At 38.4% G+C, this 10,169-nt stretch overlaps 1 non-coding gene across 1 annotated transcript; it reads right to left on the reverse strand.

Moving 5' to 3' along the window:
- Positions 1–849: 849 nt before the first annotated feature.
- LOC111725351 lies at positions 850–1,034 on the reverse strand. Its single transcript, XR_002773428.1, has one exon. It is a non-coding gene; the product is annotated as a U2 spliceosomal RNA (small nuclear RNA).
- Between the last annotated feature and the right edge of the window lie 9,135 nt (positions 1,035–10,169).

The raw sequence follows: 10,169 nt of genomic DNA on the forward strand, positions 1-10,169 counted from the left end.
CCACCTACCTGGCCCACCACTGCCACTACCAGCCTAAGCAACAAAAACAAAAATAGCCGGAACTACATTAAACCAGGAAGCTTCTGAATAGCAAGGAAACAATCAACAGAATGAAGAAACAACAATCTGGTTTATAGGAGAAAGTATTTGCAAACTATCCAGAAAGAAACTAATGTCCAAAACACAAAAGGAACTCAAACCCAAATTCAATAGCAAAAACACAAACAATCCCATTAAAAAGTGGGCAAAAGATCTACACATTTCTCAAAATAAAACATACAAATAGCCAGGTATATGAAGAAATGTTTAACATTATGGGCCAGGCATGGTGCCTATAATCCTAGCACTCTGGGAAGCCAAGGTGGGAAGATTGCTAGAGCTCCAGAGTTTGAGACCAGCCTGAGCAAGACCAAGACCCCATCTCTACTAAGAATAAGGTTTTTGTTTGTTTGTCTCAGCTCCTGGAGAGGCTGAGGCGACGATCACTTGAGCCCAAGAGTAGAGAGGTTGCCCTGAGTTAGGATGTCGTGGCACTATACAAGGAGACAATGTGAGAGAGTCACCCAGTCTTGGTTAAAATTACTAGCTCAGTTTGAATGTTCATCTCCACCGCTTATCAGGTATGCAGGCCTAGAGCAACCATAAAACTGTCCACAAATGAAAAGCTTTCCCCACCTCCCAGGCAGTGTGTGCGCAAACCTAGAGCAAGGCACTACCCAAAGGTTGAAAACAAGCCAAAGAATATGCACTCGATGGCCGCTTCGAGGGCTATAAACCATCCACCACGCTGTTAAAGAACCTACTAGACAAGTCTTACTTTTCACTTCACAGAATTTTAACCCCCCAAGTCGGAGGTGCACCGTTCCTGGAAGTACTGCAATACCATGCATGGAGTGGACAGAGCGAGCTCCTATTCCAACTCCCTGCTCCAAAAATCCATCTAATATATTGTCCTTGGATAGAGGACGTATCAGGTATTAAACTGATGAGAACAGATACTACACTTGATCTTAGCCAAAAGGCTGAGAAGCGATCCTAAGAATAATTTTTAAAATATCATTAACTGGGCTCATGGTGGATACCTGTGGTCCCAACTCCTCAGGAGGCTGAGGCAGAAAAATCGCTTGAGCCCAGGAATTTGAGGTTGCTGTGAACAGGTCTGATGGCATGGCACTCTATCCTAGGCAACAGAGAGAGATTCTGTCTAAAACAACAACAACAACAACCAAAAAAAAAAAAAATACAGGAAAGAAAGAAATTATGATACACTCCATTGGGAAATAGTAGAAAAGATACTGACTGCATCAAGCTGAAAAGATTGGCTTCTCTTGTAGATATATATTTGTTACATTTTTATATTGCAAAAGTTATACAAACACATAAAACAAAAAATATAGAGTAAAAAACTTCCATAGTCCCATCTCTTTAAGACCACCATATATTTTTTTTTCAAGCAAATAATGTATCATTTTATATACTCTGTTCTGAAGCAGTCTGTTATTGGTGGAAATCTAGGAAGTTCCCAAGATTTCCATTACAATAACACTGGAAATAAATATCCATGAACATATATCATCCCATACCTCAGCAAGTATTTCACCAATTAAACATCAAAAAGTAGAAACAGTGGGTTAAAGGATATGTATATTCAAATCTCAACAAATATTGTTGAATAGCTTCCCAGAGTTTTTACTGTTCACAAAGAGAAATGTGCCTATTCCTGCCTCTGCCTTGTCTGTACTGCTCTCATAGGTAAGAAAAGCTTGGAGTTTCTAGAGCATGTGTGTGCATATGTGTGTGTGTGTTTAGAGATTTGATACCATTGTGAAATTGAGCATTTATTCACATGGTTTGGGTCATTTTAATTTCTTTTTCCATTAGTTATTATTTACCCTTCACACTAATCTCACTCCATGTTCTGGTTGGCACTTTGGGCAAGTCAACATCTCAGAGACTCAGTTTCATTACCAAAATATTGTCCAAGTGAATTACATACAAAACCTGTGTATTTTCGTGAGTCTTCTTCTCTCTTACCTAATTGCATCCACATCTCAATGTCTTATTAAAAATAATTTTTAGAAAAAAAGTGGTAAAATCATGTCTCAGAGAGGCAAAACACAAAAACATTAAAGATTTTACTTTACTCATTTGATGAGGAAAATAGGCAGATGTTATACTGATTCAAAGGAAAAGGCAAGAGGTACAAATTTATATAGAGTAAAGGAATGGAATTGCCAATGGAAGCAAAAGTGGTTTCCATGAGAGGGGAGGAAAGTTCTGTAAAACTCTTCTCAAACAGTATAGAATGTATGTGTTTATCAATTTACAAAGAGTTATAAAACTGAAGATTATAAAGTGCTTGAATTATAACACAAAAGGATATACTATTTGTAAATAATGCATAATCGATAATAATCTCTCCCTTTTTGATCAAAAATAATCTGAGAAGATCACTCTTGATTGCAAAATAAGATAAATGTAAGTATATTTGGCTTTATTATTTATAAAGGTACAGCAAGAATATTACCGTACCATATAGACCTTCATAAGTTTGCTTTGCTGCAAGTTTTTACAAGTAAACTCCAAATGGACATTTTTTCCCCAGTTTTATTTTTTCAGTTTAATATGTTTACATTAGTTAGATAAAGTCCCTGTTGTAGTTGTGTCTTGTTGTGTCCCATACTTAGGAGGTGTGCCACATATCCTTAAGTTGTGCTCCTAAGGTAGGAGGTAGGAGCACACCAATACCAATACCACTCCTTCCTCTTCTTTCTCCCACTCTCCTCCCCTGTCCTTCCAACTTGAATTGAATTCAGTTTTTCTCTTGTGTGGGCATGTATTAGTTTGTCTTTTGGTACTTGACACTAATTGATACTTGCTTTTCCATTCTCGTGATATTTTCCTAAGAAGAATGTGTCTCAACTCAATCCAGGTTAATACAAAAGATGTAAAGTCTCCATCTTTTTTTGTCTGAATATTATTATTCCATGGTATACATGTACCACAGCTTATTAATCCATTCATCGGTTGATGGGCATTTAGGTTCTTTCCATATCTTGGCAATTGTAAATTGAGCTACAATAAAAAATCTAGTGCAAATGTCCTTATGGGAGAATAATTTTTTTTCTTCTGGGTAGATGCCTAGTAATGGGACTATAGGATCAAATGAAAGGTCTATCTTGAGTTCATTGAGGATTAACCATACTTCTTTCCAAAGATGCTGTATGAGTTTGCAGTCCCACCAACAGTATAAAAGTGTTTCCTTCTCTCCACATCCATGCTAGCATCTGTAGCTTTGAGACTATGTGATGTGGAGAACTTTCTTCTGTCTGGAATTAGGTGATATCGCATGGTGGTTTTGATTTGCATTTCTCTGATGATTAGAGACAATGAGCAATTTTTTTCTTATGTTTGTTGGCTATTCATCTGTCTTCCTCAGAGAAGGTTCTGTTCGTGTCTCTTGCACAGAGATGCATGGGATTGTTTGTTCTTTCTTTGTTAATTAATTTGAGTTCTCTGTAGAATCTAGTTATCAACCTTTGTCAGATTCATGACATGCAAATGTCTTTTCCCATTCTGAAGGTTGTCTTTTTGCTTTACTTGTTGTGTCCTTAGCTGTGAAGAAGATTTTCAGCTTAATTAAGTCTTATTTGTTCATTTTTGTTGTTAATGCAATTGCCGATGAAGTCTTTTTCATAAGATCTTTCCCCAAGCTGACATCATCAAGAATTTTTCCCATACTTTCTTCTAGGATTTTTATTGTTCATGCCTTATATTTAAGTCCTTTATCTATCTTGAGTCAATTTTTTTTAAGTGGTCAGAGGTGCAGTCCCAGTTTTAGTCTTTTACATGTGGTTATCCAGTTCTTTCAGCCACCATTTATTGAATGAGGCTATCTTGTCAGTGTTTGTGGGTTTCTGGACTTTGGGCATATGCTTACAGGTCCCAGTGGACTAGATGCTCAAGACTAGGTCTCTTGTGGGGTGTTAGGCTTTGGAGCTGTTCCACCAGCTCTGCATAAGTGGTCAAGGATCTAGGGTGGGGCCTTGGGGTCCAGGTGCAGTACTGGGACCTCATGGTAGTGGCAGGAGCTCTGGAGGCACACAGAGAGAGCCTTGGGCTTTGGCATGAGAATCTCAGAGCCTGAGACTCAAGAGGGCCCAGAAGCAGGGCTTCTGAGCAGGAACTCAGAGTTGCAAGCAGGGCTGTGTGGGTGATAGAGCAGATCCAACCCGGAGGGCAGGGTCAGGACCAAGTAGGTGACAGATGCAGATACTAAGTCCTACAGTCAGAGGTCAGATTCAGCAGCTCAGAAACCCCGATTTGCCTACTTCCCCAGAATCTGCCTAAATCTTCCCAAGTAGGAGCCTGCAGTGCCTCAGTCAATTTCCATGCTCAGATCTCGTATGCTATAGGGCAGGAGTGCTTCCATCACTGGATATAGCTTATAGGAGCCTCTGGTTAGTCTGCTTCCTCCCCAGCCTGGTGAGGGCAATGTGAAGGCCACAGCTGGAGAGTTGAGTCCCATGCCAACCTGGTTCTGTGCCCTGAGAGCTTGGGATGGCTTTAGCTGCTGCTCTATCCCCAGTGCATCTGTTGTCTGGTGCAATGATTTCACACAGACTCCAAAAAGGTCCCAGTCTGCTGGATAGAGGTCTGTGGCAGTGGAAGGAGCTCTCTCATGACTTGACCATAGTGTTTGCAGGGTGAGAGCACACTAGCGCTCTCTCCTCCTGGGCCTCCCCACATGTCAAATGTATTGCCCTTTTCCTTTTTTCTCTGCTGAGTGTCCCATGTGACTTCTCTGTGATTTTCCAATGTTCCTTCAGAGAAGAGCTATCCATAGGTAGACCCCTGCTTGCAATTTATTATTCTTTCCTTGAGAGCTATAGCCTCACGGACTGCTTCTAGTTTTCCATCTTTTTTCCCTCCTGAGTCTACTGATGGTGGCCTCAGGGTAAACTCTTTCAGCAGCAGCGGGCAGACCTCCATACCTACTGCTCCCGGTGCCCATAGGGAAGCTTTTCCTCTGCAGAGAACCACATTTGCAACTTGCTTAAGGTGACCAGATTTTAACATGGGTAAAGCAGGACACCATTGACTGAGGGGGAGGTTCTTAATTAAAAATTTGGTCTATATGGAGCAACAAAAATTTTCATAAAATGCAAAAATAGTATTGTAATATATTTTTTTAATTTCAACATAAGTACAATTTATAAATATAATACATTAAAATTATGTATAGTATTATTTTATTTGTTGGCATATTTCTCATTTTAGTGAATTCTTTTTTTAGTGGATTGCTGTCGTTGTTTAAAAGGTCATGAAATTTTTCACAAGAATTTGTTAAATTATATTTCACACATAAAATGGCTTTCAAAGTCTCAACACTTAATTGTGATTTTTCTGATGTCCACACTTTATTTACCATAGAAAAAACGTGTTCAGTCACAGCATTAGTTCCTGTTAAGGATAGCGTATATCCCACAATTTTTAGTGCATTATTGTATGGAACATGGTTTGTTTCAAAATGATGAAATATTTCTAACCATTTGTTCTCTATTGTGATTTTTGCTGATGCCCAAGATTTAAACTTTTCCGTATCAATATATTTCTTTAATAATGATACCTCTTAAGTCATAAGTGTAACTTTCAAGGCTGGCTCTAGACTTTTTGCTGCCACTATAAAATATAAATAATATGAGTACTGTCTGCTAAATTCATGAAATAAAGAAATAAATTACTTACCTAAATTATCTGAATAGCTGATTTGGTGACATCACTTGTTTAGCACTAGCATGCAGTATGAAGTGTATCCTCTGAGAGACAGTTACAAAATGTTTTCGTGGTTGCCAATGCCAAAAAATGCCATTGTTGAGTAAGTCCAAACAATGGTGGTCAAATTCTAACAACTGATCAACAATGCGAACTTTGATAAGCAGTTCTCAATAATCAGTTCTCAACAATTATTTGTTATTATTAAAGTTTAACATTATAAAATTAACAAAAATAATATAAAACTCATATCCTGGCTAAATAGCCATATGGCAGCTAAAAACCTTATATTCCCTTCCTGTTCTCCCACTGTTCCCTAGCTTGTCAAGCATTCTTTCAAAAAACTGGGACTTTTTAAAAACACCATGGGATGCATGACAAATTGTTAAAAATTGGGACTGTCCTGTCAAAAGCGGGATGTCTGGTCACCTTAAATTTGCTTGTCATCATTTTTCCCTTTGGCAATGGTTGTCCAGGGACTGGCAGCATGAAGCAGTGGCGGGGTGCTGCTCAGAGCCAAGGTTTGGGTTTCAGTGGCCTCACATGGCTCCACTATGGATGGCTCAGCCACTGTGCCCACCCAGCAGCCTGGGCCACTGAAACACTGGTCAGACTTTCTGCCTTTCCACTAGGTTCCAGGCCTTTTGGGTGGTGATTTCACTAGAAGTATTCTAGTGAATATTGATTTCACCATCATAGTCTACTCCACACTTCTTCCTGTGGAATCTTCAGTAGGTTCTGGCACTTTCACTTCAGAGTTACATCTGAGCTTGGTCTTTTTTTTTAACTGAAACTTTCTTTTTTTGAGAAAATCTGGCACCCAATGTCTGTAGACAGCCAGCTTGCTTCTCATATAGCAATTTTTTATTAAACTATTAATATTAAACTTGTCTCATTTGCCAAAGATATGCCTAAATTACATAAGCTTGAATTCTTAAAACATTTCTGAGTTGGCTTCTGCAATAGCTCAAAATAGAAAATAGATCAACCAGAAAAGACTAAGACACCAGATTCTCTGCCATCTCTTATCTAGCAGAGATTTCTATAAACCAGTAATCCATTTACAGATATCATCAAATCATCAAGTCATAAAATCTAATTCCTAATCATTATTGCCAGCAATGGAGAATAACTTATTCAGTGCAAATAAACCAAAACATATAAAGTTTGTACAAAGTAAAATTGAAATGAGAAAAACAGAGAGTGAGCCAAGGTCTGTGGTCACCTTGGATTCACTTCTGTAAATCAAGAAAAGAATCATTTGGTTTAAAATACTCATGAAGTACATTTCTCTGCCTGTGAAGGTTACCTGGCTCTGGTAGGTAAACCCACTGGGAATCTCCATGGAACCTCTAAAATTGTGAAAAGATAACTTTCCAGAAAAGGTAGAATTGTGGCTCTCATATGGGTCTAAAAATGAACATGTGTTAAAGACTTTATTTTACTCATTGAATGAGAGAATCAGGCAGACATTATAATTCATTTAAAGAAATAGGACAAAAGGCACACATTTCTATGGCATAAAGGAATGGAATTACAAATAGAGGAAAAGTAGTGCCCCCCGCCCAGGGATGGAAAGTCAATTGAACTCTACCAGATAAGATAGAAAATGTATGTCTATTATCAAAGAAAAACAGTCAGAAGTTAAAATGGTGAAGGCAAATCTTTTTCAGAATTTATGACAATGGAGGAAAAGAGATCTCAGAATGGAACTGAACTTCATTTTGAATACAACAAGGAAAAGTGGAGATTTATAGCCAAGGACAGGGCGGAGGTCATTAGATGGAAAATTACTAAGAGGAAATATCAAGAATAGGGAGATTGGCTCGGCACCTATAGCACAGTGGTTACAGTGCCAGTCACATGCATGGAGGGTGGCAGGTTCGATCCCAGCCTGGGCCATCTAAATAACAATGACAACTGCAACAAAAAATAGCCAGGCATTGTGGTGGGTGTTGTAGTCCCAGCTACTTGGGAGGCTGAGGCAAAAGAATTACTTAAGCCCGAGAGTTTGAGGTTTCTGTGAGCTGTGATGCCACGACACTCTACTGAGGGTGATAAAGTGAGACTCTATGTCAAAGAAAAGAAAAAAAGAAAAGGGAGATTATTCTTAAAACATTTCTGAGTTGGCTTCTGCGATAGCTCCATTTTGGATCTGAGCTTCTGTGGTAGCATCCTTTATGTGCAACATTTCTGCTTAGCTCTGCACATAGGGCAGCTAATTATAGGAAGAACTTAGTTTGTAGTTCAACTCGAAAAGAATCATCCCTTTCCCACAACTAACTCCTAGGGAGGTAAGGACAGCATGCACACAAGTAACAATGCTATGGTAAAGATTTATGTAAGATTTATAGAAACATCAGAAGCATCATGTCATCCAAAGTTACCTGATCAAGAACGAAGAATTTTTTTACAAACTCCTTGGATGCTCTCTGATGCCCAGATGTCTGTAGTCATTAGTCATCTCTTGTAATCTCTCTTTTCTTCTGCCTTCTCTTAATGTGAAAAGGAGACTAAAGTTCATACTAACCTAAGATGGTTTGTTGGAACACTAGAACATTAGAACCACCATGTCAGTTTGCTGGATTCCCAAATAAAAACCACTTTACTTTCCCCAACATCTGGTCTCTAAACTTATTGGCTGTTACACATGTGCTCTTAGCTTGGACTTGGTTATAGACTTAACTGATTCTTGCTGAAGGTTAGCCAGGGTGATAAGTTAGAGAGGGTGACGGAAGAGGAATTTGATCAACTATCAAGGGTGATCAGATACCAAGTTTTGACTTAACAGAGTTCTTGCTAAAACTAAACTATGTGAGCCAAGAACAGAGCTTATGGGTGAGACCTAGTCAAAAAGAAGATCAAGAGGAGCTCAATGGATGAGTGATTCATTGTCACTATCAACTTCCAAGGAATCATAAAATAGTTCAATGACTATGAAAGGTTAGAATCTAATAACCCAGAAGGGTGTAGGGTCTGTGGATAATGCACAGTTGTAAACTGATGCACAAATTTATTTTTTCTATAGTCTGTTATTTTGGACTTCCTTATATGGCATCTGTTCATGTCTCTTATAGACCCCATTGTTACCAAAAGTCCAATACTTTCCCCCAAGGCCAAATCAATGAGAACAAAGAACAAGGATGTCTGGTTTAAGGAAAAAACAGAGAGAAGTTTATTAATTTGCTGCCAAAATGAAGAAGGTAGTGGACAAATATCTCGAAGATCACTGTCCCCCTTTTAAACAGAAATATAGGACTTTTTAAAAGGGCATTTTTGAAATGCAGCTCAGGCCTAACTGACCAGTGTCACATGTTGTGGCTTGCAGCTATAGTTGCTTAACTATAATCAGTGTTGTTGGTCATTGTGACATTATCTCTGGTGACTACAACCTTGTGGCCCTTGTCTTTGTCTGGACAATTTTGTTGTAAGATAATAAAGAATATACAGCAAAGGACAGTTTTCTGCCCCTTTGATCACTGGCCTTGGGATGGAATCCAAGTTTTAATTCCCCAAAAGGGTGGAGGTTTCAGAGAAACAACTCGTAAAACACTCCATTACCCTTTTCCCACCCTTTACCTCTGTTACACCATCAATGTTTAATTGCTTTTTAAATAAAACCTGGCTGTTAAATGAAAAGTTGAGAATAGATTCCTATTTACAGGGTAAATACAAAAGAGAATTTATTAATACTGATGAATAATACAGCAGTATTAAGGGTCTAAGATTGTCCCTTAAGAAAGAAAATGATAACAACATAAAGCTACGTGTCTAATTTTAATCAGAAAAAACATTTTTAATTGAGTTGAAAACCTTTTGCCCTTTATATTAGTGAGGTTCAGGACATGTCACCTAAAAACATGACTGTGGGAGATCATAATATGCTGCATCAAATAAGCCTCTTTGTAAAAAGGATTGTATTGAGCGTATTATGTGGGGAAACAGCAGACATAGGAGAAGCTCTGAAATCAAAAGTGGAGGTTATCCTTCTGTAAGAGAAGTTTTTGTCTATAAAGGAAATCTCTGTTCGTAAGGTTATCTTTCTCTCGGTACCAGGAAGAGTAGGATGATGAAAACACAAGAGACTCAATCAATGAAAAAAACATTGACTTAAACCTACAAAGAACACCTTGTTCTTGCTTACTTTACTTTTCGTGACCATCTCCCCTCACCAGGCTTTCCCCAGGCACTGCTCTTTTTGTTTCAACAAAGGATGGTACTAAAAGCCTGCAGTTTAAATCACCCTTTTGAGATCACCTCTTAAGATTTACCAGTGAAGATTTCCCTCAGTATCTCTCCTGTGTACTGGAGGTATACATATTATTAAACTTCAGTCTGTTTTTCTTTTGTTAATCTTATTTTAACAGAGAGGCCCAGCTAAGAACTATAAAGGA

Source organism: Otolemur garnettii, unplaced genomic scaffold (assembly GCF_000181295.1).
Source record: "Otolemur garnettii isolate 467f Iridium unplaced genomic scaffold, OtoGar3 scaffold00037, whole genome shotgun sequence".
NCBI classification, from domain to species: Eukaryota; Metazoa; Chordata; class Mammalia; order Primates; family Galagidae; genus Otolemur; species Otolemur garnettii.